This window comes from Anastrepha ludens, chromosome 3 (genome assembly GCF_028408465.1).
Source record: "Anastrepha ludens isolate Willacy chromosome 3, idAnaLude1.1, whole genome shotgun sequence".
NCBI classification, from domain to species: Eukaryota; Metazoa; Arthropoda; class Insecta; order Diptera; family Tephritidae; genus Anastrepha; species Anastrepha ludens.
The window spans coordinates 25453704-25476688 of NC_071499.1; the positions used below are offsets into that span (position 1 = coordinate 25453704).

Here is a 22985-nt window from a genome sequence, read left to right on the forward strand (position 1 = left end):
TTTTTAAAAATAAATAAAAATAATAAAATTTTTGAATATGTATTTCAAAAAACCTCTTTCAACCGTGTTTTCGATTATCCGTGCTGAGCCCGGTCCCGAGCAACCCGGTTAATCGAGGTACAACTGTAATTTTATTTACTTTTTCAACTTTACTTATTCAGTTGAATTTTTTTTCACATATTTCACACCACTTAGAACTGTGAAAAGTTCAGAATTCAGCTGTCTCGAAGCTCGAATTTCTTGCTCCCAATATGTCGGTGAAAAATCTGAGAGTTCTAAAATGGTGGATTTCTCGATAAAAAATTAATACGCGAGAATACAACTGCGGGGAGTATTTGTGATTGGACTGGTTGATCTATAATCGTTGTTGTTGTTGGTGTTGTTGTATCAGCAAAAACATTCCCCATACATGCAAGGGTAGTGCTGCTGGAGTGGCAGTCCTTGGCCACATATATAGTAAATCCGGATCGTTCCGATAACGTAGAACCGATTGTCGGGGGAACGTAGCGTCGAACTGAACAATTTCTTTGTGATTGTTTTCCGCTCAATAAGAAAAATAATAATTGGCGCGTACATTTCTGTTAGGTGGTGCGCGTTTTACAGTTCTAAGCCGACTCCGAACAGCAAACGGTTTTTTATGAAAAGCTGTTTAATAGCAGAAATATGCTCGGAGGTATAACATTGCCTGCCGAGGGGCGACCACTATTAGGAACTACTAATTTCTATCATTTTGCTGTTTCATGTACGGAGATTCGAAGCTACGCACTCCCAAATGGTAGTTACACACCAACCCATTCGGCTACGGCGGAAGCCTATATAAGAAATGTTTATATTTCATTTTTCTAGTTTTTTGTTTGATTTAATATATTATTTTTTATATTTATATTTTTCATGGTTTTTTTTTTATTTATATATTTTTTATTTGTTTTTTTTTTTAATTATTATTTTTTATTTACTTTTTTTTATGATTTTTTAGAATTTTGATTTTAATTTTCTAGTTTTTTTTTTTATTGAGGGCATAACGCATTACTGGCAGCCATAATTCTTCTTTAGTTGGAAAAAGTAGTACACGATGCCATTAAAAAAATTTACAACTGCGATTACGAGGAGTTGTTTACAGCTGCTCCAAGCTTACCATGTGACATCTCTGACCTGGCTTTTTTCTTGGCACCATATATTGCGAAATTCAAATATGGGTTCGTATGAAATTTTGATTTTTACAATGGAATAGGAAAGCAAAATCTATTGAGAGAAATTAATTGAACTGCAATGCGATTGAATTGAATTGATTGAAAATATGTACAATGAATGACTTTAATAAAATAGAAAGATTTGCACGCGTCAACGTTTCTTGTTATAGACTGGAGATCAGATTAAAGTTTCCAGAAGAAAAAGGAGGAAAATGATATATGTACCTATGTGAATTTTGTATTTTTTTGTATGGAACGTTGATTTTTTTCTTAATATCATCATTTTGATATTTTTCTGTTTATTCATAAAAAAATAACTTTATAGGCGAGATGAGACCAGACCCAGCTGAATCGATTATTCGTTCCAGACATATTAGAGCAGGGTTTAAAGTTCAAAGACGAGCCGATAGCTATTACAAAAGAGCCTTGTAGCACCGAAACATTTTAATCGACTTATGGACGGCAGGTTAGAGTCATGTCAGCTAGAAAAAAGCCCTTGACAAGGACAAAAGTATCTATACTTTAAAATGTTGCAAAATAAGGCGAATACCCCATTGGTTGATGGAGAAAAAAGTTTTTCGATCGAACGAAAATTCTGTAAAATGTTTTGGGCAAGGCATTTTATTGTTTTAATTTTCATCAGATTGTAAATGTGATAATTTCATAAAGATAAAACTTTTCATAGTTGCCACATTTTAACTTTAGAAGAAAAGAGTGGGTACCCTAAACGATTGCATTCTTCAACATTCCTCATACATCTGCTGTTAATTGAGGACCCCTCGTGATTTTTCACGATTATCCAACATAGCACGGAGTTGCTACTGTGAGTAATTGAGAATTTTAAGCAATAAATTATTACTATTTTTACAAAATTAAATATATTTTCTTTGAATGAATCCAGTAATAATAAAGGATTGGATATGAAATTTTTGAATTGGTCAGGAAACAGGTCAGACGACCAAGCCATAGAAAATGTAAATTCGATTATGAAGCGAAAAACTCGAGTAATGGAACTAAACACGATATGAGACCTTAAAAACCCCATAAAACACGTGTGACTAAATAAAACAGTTACAAATGAAAGCTATATAATTCTATACGAATTGAGCTAAAGAATATTTCGAGGGCAAAAGGCGAGGATATCCACAAATAAAAGATTATAAACTACTTTAATAGTTACGGATTATACTGAAAAAGACTATTTTTCAATTGTTTCTAAGCGTTATTTATTATTCGCAAATAAATGGATGCACAAAATTTAAGAATATATGCGATTTTTAAACTAAATTAATTTGAAAAAATTCGTAAGACTCTGGTCTGGGTTGAACTCTAGCAGAGTAGCCAAATGCTTTGAGAAAGAACCAAGCAGGAAAATAGCGACCTTTCTCCTAAAACTGAGAAGAAAGCACCAGATAGTACGGGTGGGTGTAATCACAGGGCACAACGTCTGTGGTCAGCATATGGCTGCCATGGGTGTCGTAGACAGCCCAATATGCCGATCCTGTCTTGAGAATGACGACACTGCAGAGCATTTGCTCTGTAGCTATTCGGCGTTTTCCAGAATCAGACTTAGGATATTGGGTTGCGATACACTGAGTATGGCTAAAGTTCATACACTTCCTCTTCCGGATTTCTTAAGATTCATCCATGTGGATTTGTGGAAGAGTGACCTAAAACTAATTTATCCGTCTTATCATCCACTTTTTATCATTCCTATCTCTATTCTTTCCACTGAAATCTATCCGGGTGTTGTACAATGGTCTCCTGACTGAATATTTGGACTTGTCCAACCCTCCACAAATCTAATCTATACCTAAATAAATTCATGTTTTGCAAGCACATTTTTTTCAGAAACTTGCTTGAATAAACAAAAAGAACTTTTTTTTTAAATGTATGTACTTATAAAAAATCACGAAAAACCGTCCAATATTGCATTAACTACGAGATATGTGTATGACCGCTTAACAAAAAAAAGTTATATAATATTTTGAGATGCAACGCTAGTAATCTCGCCGAGTGTATCAACTTTCAATCTGATTTTTTTACTTTTCTTTTGTTGAATATTTTTTTAAGTTATACTCGAATACATTAGTCATTGGGCCCACAATGGACACATCGTTGTCTCTATGTGCGATTGCGGCTGCCAAACCTAACCTACTTCAACTTCACATTAGTCATTGGGAATACGGGTTGTATGAGTGATCTTGATATGAAATTAATTTGCCCTCTAATCGACTTGTTCCAGGAAGCCATACAAACACTGCGCTTGTAAATTTATTTATTTTTTTATTTTTTTAATTTTATTTTATTTTTTTTTTGTGTTACTCCATAAGTTTGCTCTATGGTAATAAAATGGTACAGCATGCCAACGCTTGGAAAATTACCGTTGAATTCCCATGGGAAAAAGGCACTTTAACGTAAAATTGGTTTAAAATGTTGGCAAGTCGATATTATTTAATTTGCTTTCACAAATGCCCAAAAAATTATGCCATATGATTTATTTAAAAAATAATAATTTAAACTATCTGGTGAAGGGATCGTAAAAATAAAACTTTCTAACTAAGATAAAAATATATATTAAATATCAACAGAACTGTTTAAACGTTTTACAAAACGTTTAGAAATATATAATAATACTAGGTTGTTCAATAAGTTTTGCGGTTCGATAAGAAAAACACAGTTTTATGATTGGAAATACACTTTATTATTCAGTATAGTCTCACTGAACATCAATATATTTGTACCAACGCGATGCCATTTTATGAATTCCATGCCTGAATTTAGAATGTGGATTAGCTTCAAAATATGCTTCCACAGCTGTTGTGAACTCATCATTTGACGAAAAACGCTTTCCACGCATGCATTTTTTTAGGTCTGGAAATAGATGGAAGTCGCTGGGGGCTAAATCTTCTGAATACGGTATTCCAACAATTCGAATTTTAAGGGGTTATACGCAGTTATGAAGCAAATAAAAGACGGGTTGTCAAGGATTTATCCTGAAGAAACTTCAGAATATTTTAATTTGAAAATTTTTGGCGGTTATAAAAGCATCCTTCAAGAACGTAACAAAATTTTTTATTTATGAAAATGTTGATTATAGAGCGCGCTGCAGGCGATTTCTGGAACCTCCTTTAAAAAAAGACGATTTACGGTGTACATCGTAACTCAGGATTGGATTATCTGAAATCAAAAAACCAAACAAATTTTGTTAATATATTAGATTATCTAGTAATTAATCGTTCGGCTAATCAAAAGAAATCAAGAAATGATTTCGATTTCTACGTTAAAATTTGGCCGTAAATTGATTATAAAATGGAAATAAGTATCAGATTTACAAAAGGAACGATTAATTACTAGAAAATGTATCTTTAAAGATTGAGTTAAAACGGTTGACCGATCAAACAAGCCGTTTTCGAGATATCGTGTACACCGACTTGAAAAATGCCGTTTTGAAAAAAACACGTTTAAAGTTTCAATACCTACCTTAAAACGTGTCGAGGCATCTCTACATATTTAGGTATAACTCCGAAAGTATTGCTTAGATCTACTTCAAATTTCGTGCGCATACTGTTGAATATATGTACATTACAAAAATGCAATAAAAAAATCGATTTTTTTGAAAGTCATAACTGCGTATAACCCCTTAACTCATGGATTTTAACCATTGCCAAAATGCTCTTGTGACGCACTACATTGTCCTGATGAAAAATATTTTTTTTCTTTTGCAAAGTGGGTAATTTTTCACGAATTTTTTCGTTGAAGTGGCCTAAAAGGTTACAACAGTATTCCGAATTTGTTGTTTTACTAGTTTCACAAACGAAATTACTTTCGCCTCCAAAAAAACTGGTGCTAACAACTTCTTGGCCGATTTTTGGACACAAACTAGTTTCGGAGACGAAGAGCCAGGTTCTCACTACTCTTTAGCCTCTTGTTTCGATTTAGAATCATGGGGATAGACACAAGTCTCATACATGGGGATGAATCGACGCACAAAGTCGACTTCATCCTTACGAAAACGCTCGAAATGTTGCTGATTGCAGAGAAAGTCGGATTCGAATGTCTTTTTTGCTGCATTGTTAGCGAATGCGGCACCCATTGTAAACACAGCTTTTTGAAACCAAATACTTCAGTGAAAATATTGTTTACAATGAAATGCCTAAGTCTTCTACTAAATCTTTTTCAGTAACTCGACGATTTTCCAATACGAAACCCTGTATTTTTTATACGATTTTTGGTATTGCTGCTTTTTTTTGACGTCCTTAATGTGGCTGGTCTTCAAGGCTTGTACGACTACGTTAAATTCAGCAACCTATTTTTCCACTGTACTAATTGTTGGTGAAAAGTCCTTAAACACTTTCAACATTCGTTAATAAATTTGCTTCGCATTTAAACCTTCCAAAAATACAAATTCAATCACTGCACGATACCTCACAGAAATAAGTATATGTGAAAGTTTTTTATACCGATGTCTTTGTTGATAGTAACGGTGCATTTTTGTTTGGTATGCCAAAGTCTGCATTTGCAGTCCAACTTAACTATTCGGTTGCAAAATTCTTCTTTAGTCATTATTCTTAGTACCGCTGTTACAAATTTGTGTTGGGTTTTCATATGAAATAAGTATATGGGCAATCAGAGATCAGTATTGATTGGTATCATAAGGAAAAATTTAAGTGTAAAATAGATTACTTCTTTTGAACAAAGACTAATTGAATTATTCATGGGTTAATTTGTAGAATGCCACGTGGAGGACATTTATCCGTTTAAGAGCGTGGTCTGATTCGATTGAAATCGCTGCTAGAGTAAATCGGCATAGGAATACCATGAGCAACTTTCTGAAAAATCCAGAAACATATGGTCAACTCAACCGAAGCGGCAGATCAACTAATATCGACAGCACATGCAAACGAGAAATTCGTCGTCTGGGTGCTCAAAAAGAGATGTCTTGCAAGAAAATGAAACACCATTTAAGTCGGACGGAACACTTAAATATTGTTTGCGGGAGCCGGTACCAAGACTATTAGCACGCCACATTAAGGCTCGTTTAGCATTTGCCGGAAAATATAAATTTTGTACTAACGAATTCCGAGACATTTTATTTTCAGATGAAAAAAAGTTCTACTTAGATAGTCCAGATGGTTGCCAGAAATATTGGCGGGACCTTAGGCAACCACGGCAAACGCGCCATAAGGCCGGCGGGCCAATTAAAAGGTCAAAAAAATCGATTTTTTTTTTTTCCTGAAATCAATAGCTTAGATATTCAAGAACATGAGACACAAATTTTCAGAATTAAATTCCAAGTATTTGCAGAGCTACAGAGCCGAGCGTAGTGCGGCGTCGAGCAACCGTGCGCTTATTGTTGTAGTGTAGAGCGCGTTTTCTCGGCTTTTCATTTTCTCGATTTTACCTAATTTATGTACACGATTGCAAAAAAACTAAACGAGCTATCGATTTCATTCAAAATGCGTTATCTTCAGTATTGTTTTCTCTTCTATGTGAACTAAAAAAAACATCCAAAAACTTTTTTTAAGCGACTTTTTTTACCCAGTTGAAGAGTTTTTTTTTCCTTGAAAAACCACTTTTTTTTTCTACCTTCCCCAAAAATTCGAATTTTACGTGTTTCTCCCAATTTTCTTAGTTCACATCGAAGATAATTACATCAAAATTAATAATCTTTTTTTTTTTGTTTTCAGATGAAAATTGCAAGTTGTATCTTGTACAGAAGTTGGATACTTCAGTGGCAAGGCGCTCTGGGAATCTATTGATAACTCGGCTTACAATATATTGTTGGAGATTGTACATATTTTTTTTTTTAGTTCAAATATATATTAAACTATCCCCAAAACTTCATTTGGCTAATTGTTTTTTTTTCTCATCCTACAATGCTTCGCGAAAACTACTGAATTTAGGACATCTAATTGGCCCGCCGGCCATAAGCGGAACAAGGGTGGCTGGTCTTTGATGATTTAGGCCGCTTTCGGACATGGTGGAAAGTCTTCAATTTGTTTTATTCTGATAAGAACCAACGCAGAATTCTATGTTGAGATATTAGAGGATGTTCTCATTGAGTTTGCGGGAAACATATACGGAGACGACTGGGCTTTCCAGCAAGACAACGCCCCACTCCATTCGGCTCGTTTAACTAAGGCCTTCCTATCGTGAAGAAAAATTTCAGTTCAGGATTGGCCAGCTTTAAGTCCCGATTTTAAACCAATTGAGAACCTCTGGGGAATATTGCCGGCCCATATTTATAAAAATGATCGGTAGTTTGAGCCAATCAAAGACCTGAAAGATGCTTTAGTAAAAGAGTGGAACAAACTTGACAGACTCTAAGCCTAAGCGTATAAATGATGTTCTTTCTCAAAATGAAAAAACATATTAATTGTTAGAAAATCGAAAGTTTTAGAAACGTTGAAAAAAAGTGTAAATAAAGGCCAATGCACATATACTTATTTCATATGAAGTTATTTTAATTTCTTTTTTAATTTAATAACTTTAATCAAGTTGAATTTTGTTGTATAACTTTTTGTTCCTATTTTTCCTAAATATATACAATATTAAAATCATTGGTTGAACCTTTCTCCTGCTTCTTTATAGGTTTTCATTTGAAAATACCCTTGCACATATACTTATTTCTGTGAGGTATTTGATTTTTTCCTTTGTAAAAAATACTGTGTCACGTCAATACTAAATGGCTTGTAAACAAATAATGAATTGACAGATTGAAATGAAACTTTACTTAAGTTCATGTGAAGAGTTTACCAATGTAAGTATCAAAACAAAAAAAAAAATTCAGGCTAATAGCAGCGCCTTCTCTCATCGAACCGCAAAACTTCTTCAACAACCTGGTACATTATTTTGTAATTAAAAATTTCTTAGTCCATTATTTACCTCATCTGTTTTTTTTTTATTTTGTTTAGATTTTTTTTTAATTTATTTTTAAAATTTTTTTAGTGTTAGACGTTCATTTGGTGTCTATTTTTTTTCTTGCCGCAGAATAACTGTATATACATACATACATATGTATACGTACGTATATGTAAGCAGCAATTTCAATTGCGAATTGCGAAATCTCAACCGCTTACTAGCGAACACAATTCCTTATTTCTAAGAGTGGTAGCTTTTAACTGAACACTTGTGTAAAGTAGTAAATTCAAATAAAACTTTGCTCGATGTGTGCACAATTAATTTTCATGCATACGCACATATGCCTACATGCATAAGCGTATGGAGCCACCAGCGAACTACGCCTTCGCGCACACAATATCGCCAACGATCTTCAATTACTTCTTTTCCCGTAGCGCCTTCACATCATTGCCGTTTAATGTCGCACACAATCTCGGTCGCTTATAAAATACAAATGATTTCGGTTTTTTATTTATTCGTATTTATTTGCACTTGTATGAACTATAATTACTTGTACACATGTCGTATAAAACATATGTACGTATGAATGTACGTACATTATCTGTGAAACTGCTGTACGTTTTATGGCTACTCTTGCATGTGCATGTGTGGGTGTGTGTAAACATTCTTGCCAACTTATTGTTTAGCGAGCGTACGGACACCTGCAATTTTCTTTTATTTCTATTGTTTTTTGTTTTGTGTGTTTTATATTTTCTCGAGCACACCGCGTATTGGTCAGCGGTTTGGCATTTCCTCCGTTTTCTTCCATCTGTGTTTAATCAACACAGTACCGAAGCATAGCCGAACACTCGAAATGGCGAAGCAATTTTCACGCAAACACAAACTATAATACAAACATACATACTATGTACATAGGTGTGTGCATGTGTTAGGTGAAACTACGATCAGCTAATCTTTAACAATGGCACGGAAAATAAGCTCAATTTCATATTCTCCACCGAAGGTTATTTAATATTTGTATGTACAGGTGTGCATACACTTTTTTAGGTGATTAGGTGAATTTTACATAAACTACATGAAAATACATAAAAATAATAATGCGATAATAGACTGGCGCATACACGCTTGCACACATGCATGCATGCGCATCCTTGAAAGCTGCACAGGCTAGGCTTCCCTCCCAATTTGTGTTGTACGACTACAAATGGAGACCTGAGGAGCACTGCAATGCAATTGAAGATGAGTACTATTACTGCCGGAACGTGAGTACTATTGGTACTATTGATGTTTTAATATTTTTAATCCGCATAAGCCATCGAAAGCAGAATCAATCAGGTCAGTCCATAAGTTCGTGCGTATTTTACCCATAATTTCACTTTTGTACGATTTTTGCATACAAAAAATTATTCGCGGAATATAACGGAACTATTTATATTTTCTTTGATAAATTGTGCATTCAACAAGTGATTCTAATCGCCGATAGAAGCACGTGTTGTTAAAAAATAAAATGGAATCTTCAAACGCGTAGAAGAGGCATATTTTGTATTTTTTTTATAAAAGTGGTAAAAATACAACAACTGCTGCTGCAGAAATAAACACTGTTCACGGAGAGAATACCGTGAGTGTAAGGACTGCGCAAAAGTGGTTTTCAAAATTCCGAAGTGGTAACTGCGACGTGGAGGATGCCCCGGGCGCTGGTCGTCCTGAAGTATTTAACTCCGACGCCTTGCTCGAACTCGTGGAAGCTGAGCCAAATTTGACAGTCGATATGATAGCTCAGAGGTTAAATTCATCGCATGTTACAGTTCGCAGGCACCTGGTTCAGTTGGGAAAGGTTTCAAAGCTGGGTGTTCTCAGCTGCTGCAACGGCTTGAAAATGAAATTTTTTTGATCCGTATCGTTACTGGTGATGAAAACTGGGTCCTTCACAATAATCGTGTTCGCAAATGCGAATGGTTAGATAAAGATGAAACACCAGAACCGACCCCTACAGATGGCCTTCACCCCAAGAAGATTCTCCTGTCTATTTGGTGGGATATGGCCGGTATTGTTTATTATGAACTTCTGGAACCAAACCAGAAGATAACTGCTGATTATTATTCCCATCAGCTATCAAACCTGAATAAGGCGCTTAAAAAAATCGACCGTCTTTAGTGAATAGACGCAAAGTTTTGTTTCACCACGACAACGCAAGACCTCATACCGCAAGGCAAACATTAGATAAGCTGAACGAGCTGGGATGGGAGCTAATGCCGCATCCAGCATACTCTCCGGATATTGTACCTTGTGATTATCACCCTTTCCGTGAACTTCAATCCCATATGAGTAACAAGAACTACTCCTCAAAAGAAGCTATAAAAAGGGATATCGAAGCGTATTCTGGCTCCAAGGACAAAAAATTTGTTGAGCAGGGAATTAAAAATTTGCCTAACCGTTGAGAAGACATTGTAAATAATAATGGAAAATATTGTATATTATTGATTAATAAATACTTTAAACATCTTTTTTATTAATTTTAAAACCACCTTTAAAAAACGCACGAACTTATGGACAGACCTGATACATAGTCGACATTTAGCCGTGGTAGTCAAGGTGGCGCCAAATTATTAATCTAGTTTTGTTTATGAATAACTTTTTTATTTCTATTTTATTTGTTATTTTTATTTTATTTCTAATTTTTTTTTTTAGTTTTTAACTTTTATTATTTTTGTTCTATTAATTTTTATATTTTATTTCTTATTGTTATTTTATTTTAATCTTTTTTTTTTCTTTATATTTTATTTTTATTTCATGTATCATTTCTAAACTGTTTTCGTTTTCGTTTTCCTTTTTAGTTTTATGTTATTTATTTTTTATTTTTATTCAGTTTTTTATTATTATTGTCTTTTATTTTATTATTATTTTTTATATTGTACGAGGGCGGGTCAATAAGTCCGTGACTTTTTGTATTTCTGATCTTTTTACTGAAAAAGAAATACTGCTCCTGTCAACAGGCATCTGTCAGTTGACTCCTATCGAAATTTGAACGTGCTGCGTCAGTTAGTTTGTGTTATACAGCTACCTTTATCAGACTACCCAATCAAAAATTTGGTATATATTTCTTATAAAAAATATTTAGCTGTAATACTTATGTATATTTTTTTAATAAATTACTTTTTTTGAATCCTTTGTCTCAAAACACCGTGTGGGGAAGGCGATCCTACTTCCTTACATGCCTAAAATGGGAACCTCGTATCAGACACATGATGTCTTTTTCAGGCCAAAGAGAACCTCGTATCGAATACGAGATGGTTTTTACGCACGAGAAAAACTTTCATCGAAAGCGGCACACATCATCGTCGCTCGGTTCAGAAGGCAACTGTTACCCCGGCAATACCCTTCTAAAATGTGTGTTGCACACGAACCATTTACGACCCAAAGGCTTTACAAAAATCGGGACAGTAGTTTGTCAGCGATGCTCTTTTAAAGAAATTTTGTAGAGTTATTAATCAAATATAAAATTAGCCGAGAAATTAAAAAAAAACCAAAAAGAAAGTGATTAGGCGTAACAGCTTTGTAATTGTCGCCTCACCTAATGAAGAAAAAGAAAATGTCTTGCTTTCCTAATGATCATTTGTAGATACAACAGGCTATTTTCAAACTAATCTATATACTTATGCAATCTATTTGTGTATGTAGGTGACCAAGAGCACCTCTTTCCAATTACTTCACAGTCCGATTTGGTAACGAAAAGAATTTTGTTGCAACTTGTTTACTGCTGCTGTTCGTTGCAGTGCAGATGACAAACAACTAACAAACTTGCAAGCATTTGCAGGTTGACAAGTGCGACAGAAAGGTGGTGGCGAACATTGGGGAAATATATGTAGGCATGTAGGCATGTGCATATGTATGCATGTAGATGTGTACGCATGGGAGAAGAAGTGATTGGCCGACAGCAGAGCAGGTAGGCGCAGGCAGACACTTTATCTAATTTTATCGTTTTTGAAGTAAAGTGTCTCTCTACTGTTTCACGAGGTCGCCGTCAACGTTACGCCTGTGTGTATGCTTACATACATACATACATACAAACAAATGTACAAACAAACATATAGATATATGTAAGCACATTTACGAACATATATACAAGCATATATATATAGGTGAACCCATATACATACCCATCTATGCATGAATGAGTGTACCCCAACCGCTGACACTTGTACGAATACTGAATATAATGTAATCCTTGTGTCTATGTTCACACATAAAGGGTGTGACGAATGCAAGCATATTTTTTTTTAATTTATCAAATAAAGTGAGTTAAATTTTTTTTTTTTTGGAACGAGTAAAAATTACAACTATGCATGGACTAAAATTCGCTTCATCTGGCTGCGATGGCTGCCTTTGCAGAAGTGCAGTTTGTTCTCCCCCCGTAACCAAGAATGGCTCGAACAATATCGCTTTAAAGACAGTTCATATATAGGCCACGCCGCTTATGCTTCGAAAGATAAATTAGAATAAGAAACATCTCCACCACCGGAGTTGGAAAACCCCAGAATGCCTGCAAGTGCGCAATTTTGCTACTGTTTAGAGGCTTTCCAGCCTCTAGTGGCAAACAGCTGTGTCGAAGATGTCTTTTGACGCGAGTGAATACGGCAGCGAAAGAATCGATGAGTGTTCCTATATTTTATAAAAGTTGTGCATTAAATTGAGAAAATCAAATTAACACAAACATTTGCTAAAACGCTAATACATACGCGGCGAAGGTATACAAACAATGAACGAATTAAAATTGTTGAGGTAAAGGATTTATGCCTTTTTTTTTTTTTTTTTTTAAATAAATTTTATAATACCTCAAGCATATTGTGAAAAAACTCAAGCCGATCGAACCAAAATTGATAAAGTTATGAGTATTTGAGCGTCCGTTGCTCCAGGCCGGATTTTTATACCTGCGCCACTTCAACCCTCCGGCTCTGGCCAGACTGGCTTTTTCGACTTTGGACGTGAATTTAACCTATTTCTATTATAGCTAACGACTTGAGCTTCCTGTTAGCTTCCTAAAATTAAATTTTCTATCCATTTCTAGATTTAACCTTATAAAAAATGATCCTCAAACAGGACGAAAAAGGCCAGAAAGGGTGCCCAACGGAAAGTTTTAAAAAATGGTGTCCAACAGAGGGTTAAAGCGGTCTTCTGAAATTTGTTGTTTTTCAGGTACGTATACGCTACTAGACCAAACAGTACACGGTGCTTTTTCACACAATTCACCAGCTGTCACTGAACGCTTTTTTGTTCGTTTTATAATAATTATTAATTTTACAATAAATAAAATTGTAAATTTTTGTTGTAAATTTTTTTGTTGTAAAATTTGTAAATTTTTGTTGTAAAATTTGTAAATTTTTTTGTTGTAAAATTTGTAAATTTTGTTGTTGCAATTTGACATTAATTTACATTTTGAATTAAAGAATAAAAAGAATTCTTTCCCAAACATTTTGAATCAAATATTATTTTAAGACAAACGAGGGAGACATACAAAATTTTTTTTATTTAAATTTTTTTTCCAAAAATTTTACATTTTTTTAAATACCGTATTTTATTCTAAAATTTATTATTTCGAATTTAAAAATAACCGAAGATATTTCAACAAAAATTTTGAAGTAAAACATATCAAAAAATTCCCAAAATATTTTTCCAAAATTCCAAAAAAAATGTTCCCTAAAAATTTTAATTTTTTTTCCAAAAATTATTTTTCCAACATTGTTCCCCAACAATTTGTTCGGCGTCCATATGCTTCGAAAAATTTTAGAATCGAAAGAATGATCCTCTCAGAGACACCTCGAAAAGCATCTCTTTTAATGATTGCATTCGCGAATTTTTTTGGTTCCAGTGATTCTGTAGGCAGTCATGATTTGCGCCTCCGGATAATCACTAACTTTTTAGTATTTTGCAATGAAAATTTAGGAAAATAACATTCACATGTTGCACCCAATTAACTTTATTTAATGGTACGAAACTTACGCACGAACCACCTTGTGAACCACCTGAACTACTAATAAAATACTAACAGTATTTACAAATGATACTTGAGGAATGTAAGAATTACGAAGACATTTTAGGTCTGAGTGTTATCTTTGAGGAGTTACGAGCTCTAATACCTGCAACACCTGAACAAATTCTACAGGCACTGAAGTTCCAGCTTAAGGGTCTGGATAGTTTCTGAATTATATGCATAGCTGCGATGCCACAAAAACGTCTAATGGAGTACAATCGAAGTTGCGGAAAAGCATCTGATAATATGATTAGCCAATCGTTTCCACGGCTTTCGCTTATACGTTACCGAAACGACCCGGACTTAAAAGGTGAAGTCCAAAATAAACAAGACTGAGCTAAAATAGAAACAGCAGGAGCTTTGTTCTGACAAATTAGAATTTATTTATTCAAAATAGTCCCTTCTGGCTTCGATATACTATTTTGCGCGATCTAAAAGATTTTCGAAAGAGTGTTTCAGGTCATTGACCGGATTGTCCTTCAGGACATAGCCTTTTGGATGGCCTCTACGGACGCAAAACGTTTTCCTTTCATGGCCAAATGCAATTTTCCGAAAAGGCAGAAGTCAAGGGGGGCCATATCAGGCGAATACGGTGAGTGATTGATGGTTAAAATGCGATTTCTAGTCAAAAAATCAGTCACAAGGGTGGATCGATGAGATGTCGCATTATCATGCAATAAGCGCCAGCTTCCTCCTTCGCGGTATTCAGGGCGAATTCGACGAATGTACGCCAAGATCTAAAATTGCATTGACGGTTTGGCCCATTGGCACGAACTCCTTGTGGACAATTCCCTTGGAATCGTAAAAACAAATGAGCATCGACTTGATTTTTAGCTTCTCCAAATGCAATTTTTTGGGCGGCGGCTCGTCTGAGGTCTTCCATTCGGCACTTAGATGCTTAGTTTCAGGTTCAGCATTTATCACTCGTTACAATGTTGTAAAGGAAGTTCTCGTCCATTCTCGCCTCTTTAATGAGATCTTTCGAAAGTTGAATTCTGAGTAATTTTTGGCCCTCACCTAATTTGTGCGAAATAAAACGTGCACAGACTTTTCGTAAGCCCAAATGATCAGTTAAAATGCGATAAAGCGATGTTTAGGAAATATTCTTCTCCGATTCCATGAATTTCAACGATGATCTCGGTTCAGTTTTGATAAATTTACGAACAATTTCGTTGGAGTTTTCGGTAATTACTGATTTTGGGCGGCCCGTTCATTGTGATTTATGTCCTCACAACCATCTCTGAAACGTGTAAGCCACTCATTAACTCTGGCATGAGATAGACAATCATCGCCATAAACTTTTTTCATCAATTCAAATGGTTTGGGAAACGTTTTACCGATTTTGAAACAAAGTTTGATATTTGCTCCTTGTTCGAAACTCATTTTTGTACCGATGGCACAAACATACTGACACTTTAGACGCAATAAATTCGCTTCCACTGAACCGAATGTCACCAAGCTCTCACTGGAAGTCAGCTAGGGATGTAACTTCTACCGCACTAACTCATTAAAAATATGGCGCCATCAAAAACATTTTTATGACGAAAGCCTTGTTTATTTTGAACTTCACCTTGTATACCCGGCCAAGGACTGTCACTCTAAAAGCATTCCCCTTACATGTATGGCGAATGTTCATGCTGATATAACAGCAACAACAAGGATTACCGATTATTTTCCAAATACAGATCTTCAATTTCAGCACACCAAAAGTCAGTAATCATGGCTATGCAGCTCATCATTCCTGGCAGTATGCAGCAATAATGTCATCACTTCAAATCAACACCAAAAAAATTCATTCAATTCATTGAAAATGCATTGACTTTTCGAGCAGCAGCCGATATCCGAATTGCTGGTACCCAGATATGGCACTTTTGTTTATTAAAACAGCTGCCCAGATGAGAATACGCCAAAACTTCGAAGGTTTTGAGCAGCACAGCTTTCAGTACAGATGTTTCAGTTCTTCAGTTCAAGATGTTGTAGAAATAGACATCAAATAAATTTCGCATAGCACCGCAGCCAATATTTTGAAAACAACAACAAAAAAGCACTCAGTGTCAAAATAACCTGTGACTCGAAATGATGCGTATACTTAAACCACCCTGTACAAACGGTAGCTACACGATTCGCTGTGCTTATTCGAACACTGTCATGTTGTTGGCGAGTTGGAAGGCGAGACCGTTTGGCGGAGGCTACGACGAATTGTGTTGTAGTGTCACGGTGGTTGTTATTATTATAGACAAGTACTTATTTTTAAAATAATAACAAAAGCCGTTGACGCGATGCTGGCGATCAACGAATTGGTACATTAGTAGGGCTCTCGCAGAGCAACACAATCCAATTTGGTATTTCAAAAACACTCTGAGGCACTAGGCCGACGACGAAAACCTACGGGAATGACAACTTAAACGAAATTCAAAACTTACTTGCATAAATATGGATATTCACATAAATATATGTATTTATGTATGTATGTATGTTTGTATGTATTTATGAATATATAAGTGAAAAACTGGCTTGAATGACTGCTCACTTTAAGTTTTTGTGGATAAATATGTTTTTACGTGCATATGTATGTATGTGTTAGAAAGGTTGTACGAAAATACATGCAAAGAAACGAATACTTGCATAAAAAATTCAGATTTGATAGCAAAACGAACATTTGAATTCTGCTAAAGTTTAAAGTCAGTTTGTCCAGCTAATTCGTTAATTTGATAAACTGGTTTTGGCATTTCATGAAAAGCGTAGACGAATTTTTTATCAGCAGCCACCCAGCCAGCATAGTTATCAAACTTGTTGCTCAAAATATATTCAAAGCACGGGCATACCTACAAACATACAGACATACAGACATACATACATACATATGTACGCATGATTCGTGGGCATGTATGTAAATATGTATGCATGTATGTAAGTATATATGCCATGTATGTATGTATGTATGAATGAAAACTTGCAAGCTAACTTTGTACCTTTGTGCGTACATATGTATGTATGGATTTGTGTCAAACCTTAGTCCATAACTTCCGTATTGGCATATGTAACATAGCTGTGTATTTGTATATACATATTTCATACTCCTTTCTACAGGTATGCGGGCATACATATGTGTATGTATGTAAATACTTTTTTGAATTACGGAAATTTGTTTGGAACAGGGTTTTTCTAATCTTGTGGCATATTCCAACATAATTCTATGTACTACTACTGTGCCGCAACATTTAATCGGGCCAAAAACCGTGCTTCGTTTTCTACAATGGTTCGCTATTTTTAGCAAGTGGTAGCAGCAACAGCGTCGTCCGCAACGCAGTAAAGTTGAAAAATATTCACTTCTTTTTTTTTTGTTTGTTTTCAATGTTTCACAAGAATTTAGTTTAGTTTTCTTATTTGTGTATCTTTTGTTGTTGTTATTTTTTTCAATTATTTTACGATTCGCCTTGCTTACTTTCAGTCGTCGGCACATTTGCATTCATGCCAAATTTCTCAGCATAGTTAGTCGTACGTACTTTATATGTCTATGTACGTACATACATACATACATACAGATGTATATACATATGTATGTATGTATTGTATTTCTGCATGGCTTTCCTTTTTTATCTACACACGCTATATGTACGTATGTATGTATGTATGTGTCTCGTGCAGAGGCCCACAAAAGTATTACTTCGCCAACAATTTTCGCACAACTTTCATCTACTTTGGTGGCACTCACTTTTTCATACTTAGGAACTCTCAGCTGCAGAAATATTTGTAATTAAAATTCTATGTACGTGCTAAGGTAAAAATGCCGTACAAAGTTGCTTGAGGAGGCGTGCTGATGCGAAGAACTTCCTAACTAACCACAACTCATTTGGCAGTTATGTATGTACATATGTATGCACCTACATACATATGTAACTACGTACATACATATGGACATTATACGGCAATTTTTTTAGTCAATGCAGTGCCCTGTTTCCCGCAATGCTACTTCAATGCAGGCTTTAAACATTAATATCTCTTAGCTACTTCACTTTTGTTTGCGTTCAGCCCAGCCATTTTTTGGATTTGGTTTATTGTTTTTTGCTTTCATTTTTTTTGTGTTTTTTGAAATGTTCTACTCGTCCACAATAACAAGGCACCGCAATAAGTAGCAAACTAAATGTAAAGCAAATATAATAGCAACGGTAATTTGTGCGCATATCATCACACCATCACCCTCATCATCCTCTCCCACTCTGCACAGCTCCCTGCCAATATTCATATCCACATCCAGGTCACTGCATTGCGCGAGTGCAATTTTAATCCTTGCGCTCACTGGGTATGCGCACACAAAATTGGGAAGCATTGAAAAATTCCTGACTGACTAACTCTGCTGCTTTTGCATGACCTACCTACCTACCTACCTACCTAGCACAATTTATCGGGTGTTTTCCTGCTTAAGTAGTTGGCAGGGGGGCGGGCAGTTGAACCATGCATACCCATATCCCCCATTCGGTAACTACTACCAGCCATTGGCCAGTTCGCCAGACAGTCAGTTAGTTAGTCGGCCAGCAGCTAGTCAGTTATTCAGCCACCCTCCGAAAGGGGATGTAATTTTCGAAATTGTCCCTTCGCCCCACCGCAGCAAAGCAAAGGAAAAACCACTTTCCTACCCTGAAATGTATCTTTTATGTTCTTCTTCTCGTTCACCGTTGCGTTTTTCGAACTTCAACTTTCAACTAATTTTTCTGGATCCTGCTGACAAATTTTCACTGCATTTCCTGCAAAATTTTATACACCAATACACTTGTAGAACTTTTTTACTCACATTCAACACTGTTCGCTAATTTTTTTAGTTCTTGTTAGTTTCCAATAAGAATTTCACAAAACAAAAAACAATCAATTCCACTGCAACCAAAAAATTTTCCCGTCCGCGACAAAATGATGTGAAAGAAAAACTAATATTTTTCATTCTCTGCTAATACATGACGAGCTCTCGCCAGTGCTGACAAGTTTGTGCCGCCTCAAAGTGCACGCAAGATGTCGCTCAAATGTGATTGGTGCGCAGAGCACAGCAGTTGTCGCCAATGTCAATGTTGTTGTCATGACTAAGCAGAGGTGAGTAGAGAACGTAAATTTATGTTCTCTATAAAATGTTCGTTAATTTAAGTGCTCTGCCTTTCTCATTATTAAACTTCTGATTAGATAGATATAAATTTTTTTTATTTACATAATTATAATTAACTTTTAATAATGAAAAGTTCTCTGTCTGTTTGAAGCTGTATTTTAATTTTGAATTTGTATTATGTGGATATGTTTTTAAGGCCTACATACATATTATAATATATGACTTGTTCAAAAAATGACGATGGCACCGTGTTCGCATCTCGCGATAAACCGAATGAATCTTTATTTATGCAAAACGGCATCTACTCGTACCAAACGCTACCATCAACGAGTCTTAAAGTCTAATTACGTAAGTATAAGCACATGCCTACAACTACTGTTTGCCTTACAATATGCATGTGCATATATCGAGATATAAGAAAATATAAACACCAGCGTCAGATTACCCATATAAAATCGCTTCTTTGATAATCTGTGCAGAAATTAGACAAACAAGCCAAACACCTAACCCGTCTTACTCTAGCAGAATTATGTTTCAGATTTGTAGAATCGACCCTGACATATTCAGTAGACATACGGCCGCCATGTGAAGATACCCCTTTAAAACATAAACATAACACCCCCTTCCCTCTGGGCCCACTACATTGAAACTGCATATTTCATGGGTCTACTGTTAAATGAGATTGGCGACGACGAATGATGACTTCACTGCGCTTAACAGGGCTACAACAAAAAAAACTAACTGATTCGTTTCCATGCCAGGCGGCGTTGGTTTTATCAAATAATGGTTTTATGCTGTTACCACAACAAAAAGTAATAATCCCTTACCTTGGCTTCTGTTAGTGAATTATACTAGAAAAATTTATTTCTACTGTTAAGATCTAAAAACAACCATACTCAAACCCAGTGATCACGTGAACGTCTATTTAAATTCAAGCTTCAATCTTTTTGTTGTTGTTGTTGATATAGCAGCTCATTATCTTGTTGCTGTTGTTGTTAAATTTGGAGCAGAGTAAACTCTCTCAAGTTCTTGGTGCTGTTGTTGTTAAGTTTGCAGCAGGGTAAACTCTCTCAAGCTCATGTTTGAGAAACTACTGATGCGGTAACACAAAACCTGTCGTGGAAAGGAAATCTGGGTGTATTACAATTGAGTAACATTAAGAGTCAGTTTTTCTAATCGATGATTTCACAACATTTATCATGAAACATGAATTCCAATTATATAATCATCACATGAACACCTGAGAAACATCATCCATTTTAAGCAACCTTTGCATTTGAGGTTATATCTATTGGGAAGTGCGCTGTAAGTTGGTTTTCAAGGCTGTATGGTTGACAAGTTCATAGGCGAGACGATGATTTTGAATGTGTATGACAAGCGGCCGCCGGAGCCGAATGAGTTGGTGTGTGACGATCACTTTTTTTAATTAATTTTTTTACTTCTGTATAGCTCTATGCTATTATCAGCGAACTAAAATGACAATGAGAACATGCACGTGCGTGTTGGAAATGCCTGCAATGCCTTCTCAGCAAGATAATGTTAATGCAATCTTGAGATGAGTGGTGTTTTAAATTTTTGTGTGTGGGTCTAGCAGAGAGTATTAATGAAATTTCATTAAATTTTCATTTTTTATGTTAAATTTCAATATGTTTTAATTTTTAAAGTTAATCAAATCTCATTAACATTGTCTCGGTCTATATTGTCAGTTCTAAAATCTCTTACTAGCAAACTTTTCAAAACTCAATTGCACTAAAAATATTCAATTGTAACATTTACGCCCACTCATTTCATAAACATTCTCTGGGTGTTCACCATCGTGAGAGTTATTTTGAACAGTGAATGTTAATGAAATGAGAAGGTGCAAATGTTACTGCATTCTCTGCTTTAAAGTGACGAAAAAAATATTAAGTTAAATGTTCGCCAATAGAAATATATAAAATTGGGTGCCGATTACTTACAACTATGATCTATGTATGTATGTAAGTACAAAATACGTGAAAGTTAGGTTGATATGGTTGCCCAAGGAATGAGCACACTTGGACGAAGAAACGATTCGTCCTTTGTGATACCAGTATGAAGGAGGTGAGGTGAAAGGGCAAAAGACCGATGGGATGCAGGGAGAGGGCGGGGAGAGGTGGTGCTGGGATGGTCAAGAGCGTGTGAAATACGTGAAAATCTGTTAGAAAAATTTACAAAACTTTGAAACAAATAAAATATGGAATATTTTTAGGTAATGAATGTTGTTTAATTAATTCTGTTTGCAAATTTAAGGGATTAGGGGTAGTCAGAGGCCCGAAAAAATGATGATTTTCAAATTTTTTTTTTGCTAGTCAATTGCTTTTTTTTACAAAAATAAAAATATGGCATTAATACATCATAATTCGACTTGATTTTAACAAAATTTCAACAAAAAAAAGTAATAATTGCAAAAGTTATCGCTTTTTGTGTGGAGCCCGTTTCTCTAGAAGTCCCTTGCGGTGATCATCACAAGTCCTTGGAGATTCAATCGGGAAAGAGAAATTAGTTTTATTAATAGATAATCTTGTGCCTGATCGAAGCTTTTTCTTTCCAAAATTAACAATATGGCGGTCTCAGCAAATATTTTTCAGATTTTTGAAAAAAAAAACCGACAGTTAATTGTTTAAAAAAAGTCGTAATTTTTGAAAAACAAAAAATCCTTCGATCAGGCACGAGTTTTTTATGTTTTTAAAAAGCAGTATAAATTTTATTGGAATCTACTAAGCGATTTTTAAGTTGCAGTAATCACCAGTTCAAAAAACATAGTTATGAGAAAAATGCATTTAAAGCTTTGCTATCGATTCCGGAGCGCCCGAGCGCCCTTTGTTAATTGTTGAATAACTCGAAAAGTATTTGTCGGATTCACTTCAAATTTTCACAAAATATTTTTAAAATATTATGCTTTAAGAAGATGCAAAACAAAAAAAAAACATGTTTGAAAATTCTGACTACCCCTAACCCCTTAAGGGGTTACACGGGTTTCGTTGGTTCAAAACATCGATTTATTTTTTTTTTTTGCTGATTAATTTCTACAACTTCTCAGAAATATTATCCTAAATTTTCAAGTCAAGTCAATTCGGAGATACAGCCTTTGGAAGGTGTACGCTCCAAGCCACTTTTATTGTTACTCAAAACTTTAAACGCGTTTTTCTCGGAACCGTGTTTTCAAAGTCGGTTGTCAAATGTTCTCGAAAACTACTCAACCGATTTTGATAAAATTTTACACAGGTGTTCGAAATACAATTTACTCGTGCTTGAACGAAGGATTTTTTTAAACAAATGTCAAGCAAATTTTACCGAAATTTTCATTTTTTTGCAAAAATGTCTGCCAAAATTCCAATTTTTACTTTTTTTTCTTTCCTTCGTTCAAGCACGAGCTTATGGTCTTAACTAAAGCACATATTTTTGTTTTTTCATTTTTGATGAGCCTGTCAGGAGCTATGCTGACAACGCGGACGCACCTTTTTTTCGTGGGGTCACCGGAAATGACGTCACAATCGAGGAGTTTTAATTTTTTTTTTTTTTGAAAATTTCAGAAATTATTCGTTAAATATGTATCTATAAGACAGAAAAAAGTTTGAATTAAATAAATAATTTTTAACATAAAAAAAAAATATTGAAAATAGGACTTTTTTTACCCGACGAAACCCATGTAACCCCTTAAGGGAGGAAGTCCATGTAAAATTAAAAAAAAATCGATTTTTTCAATATTTCGAAATTATAATATCTTAAGAATATACTGTGAAATTTTCATGCGTAAATTCCTAATATTATAGCTTCTATAGCCCATTAA

At 35.0% G+C, this 22985-nt stretch overlaps 1 protein-coding gene across 1 annotated transcript in view; it reads right to left on the reverse strand.

The window, feature by feature from the left end:
• LOC128857207 (serine/threonine-protein phosphatase 2B catalytic subunit 3) overlaps positions 1–19022 on the reverse strand; it is a 50800-nt gene extending 31778 nt beyond the window's left edge. The window contains exon 1 of the mRNA XM_054092850.1: positions 18875–19022. The gene's annotated coding sequence lies outside the window, so the exon portion shown is untranslated. The remainder of the gene's footprint in view (positions 1–18874) is intronic.
• Between the last annotated feature and the right edge of the window lie 3963 nt (positions 19023–22985).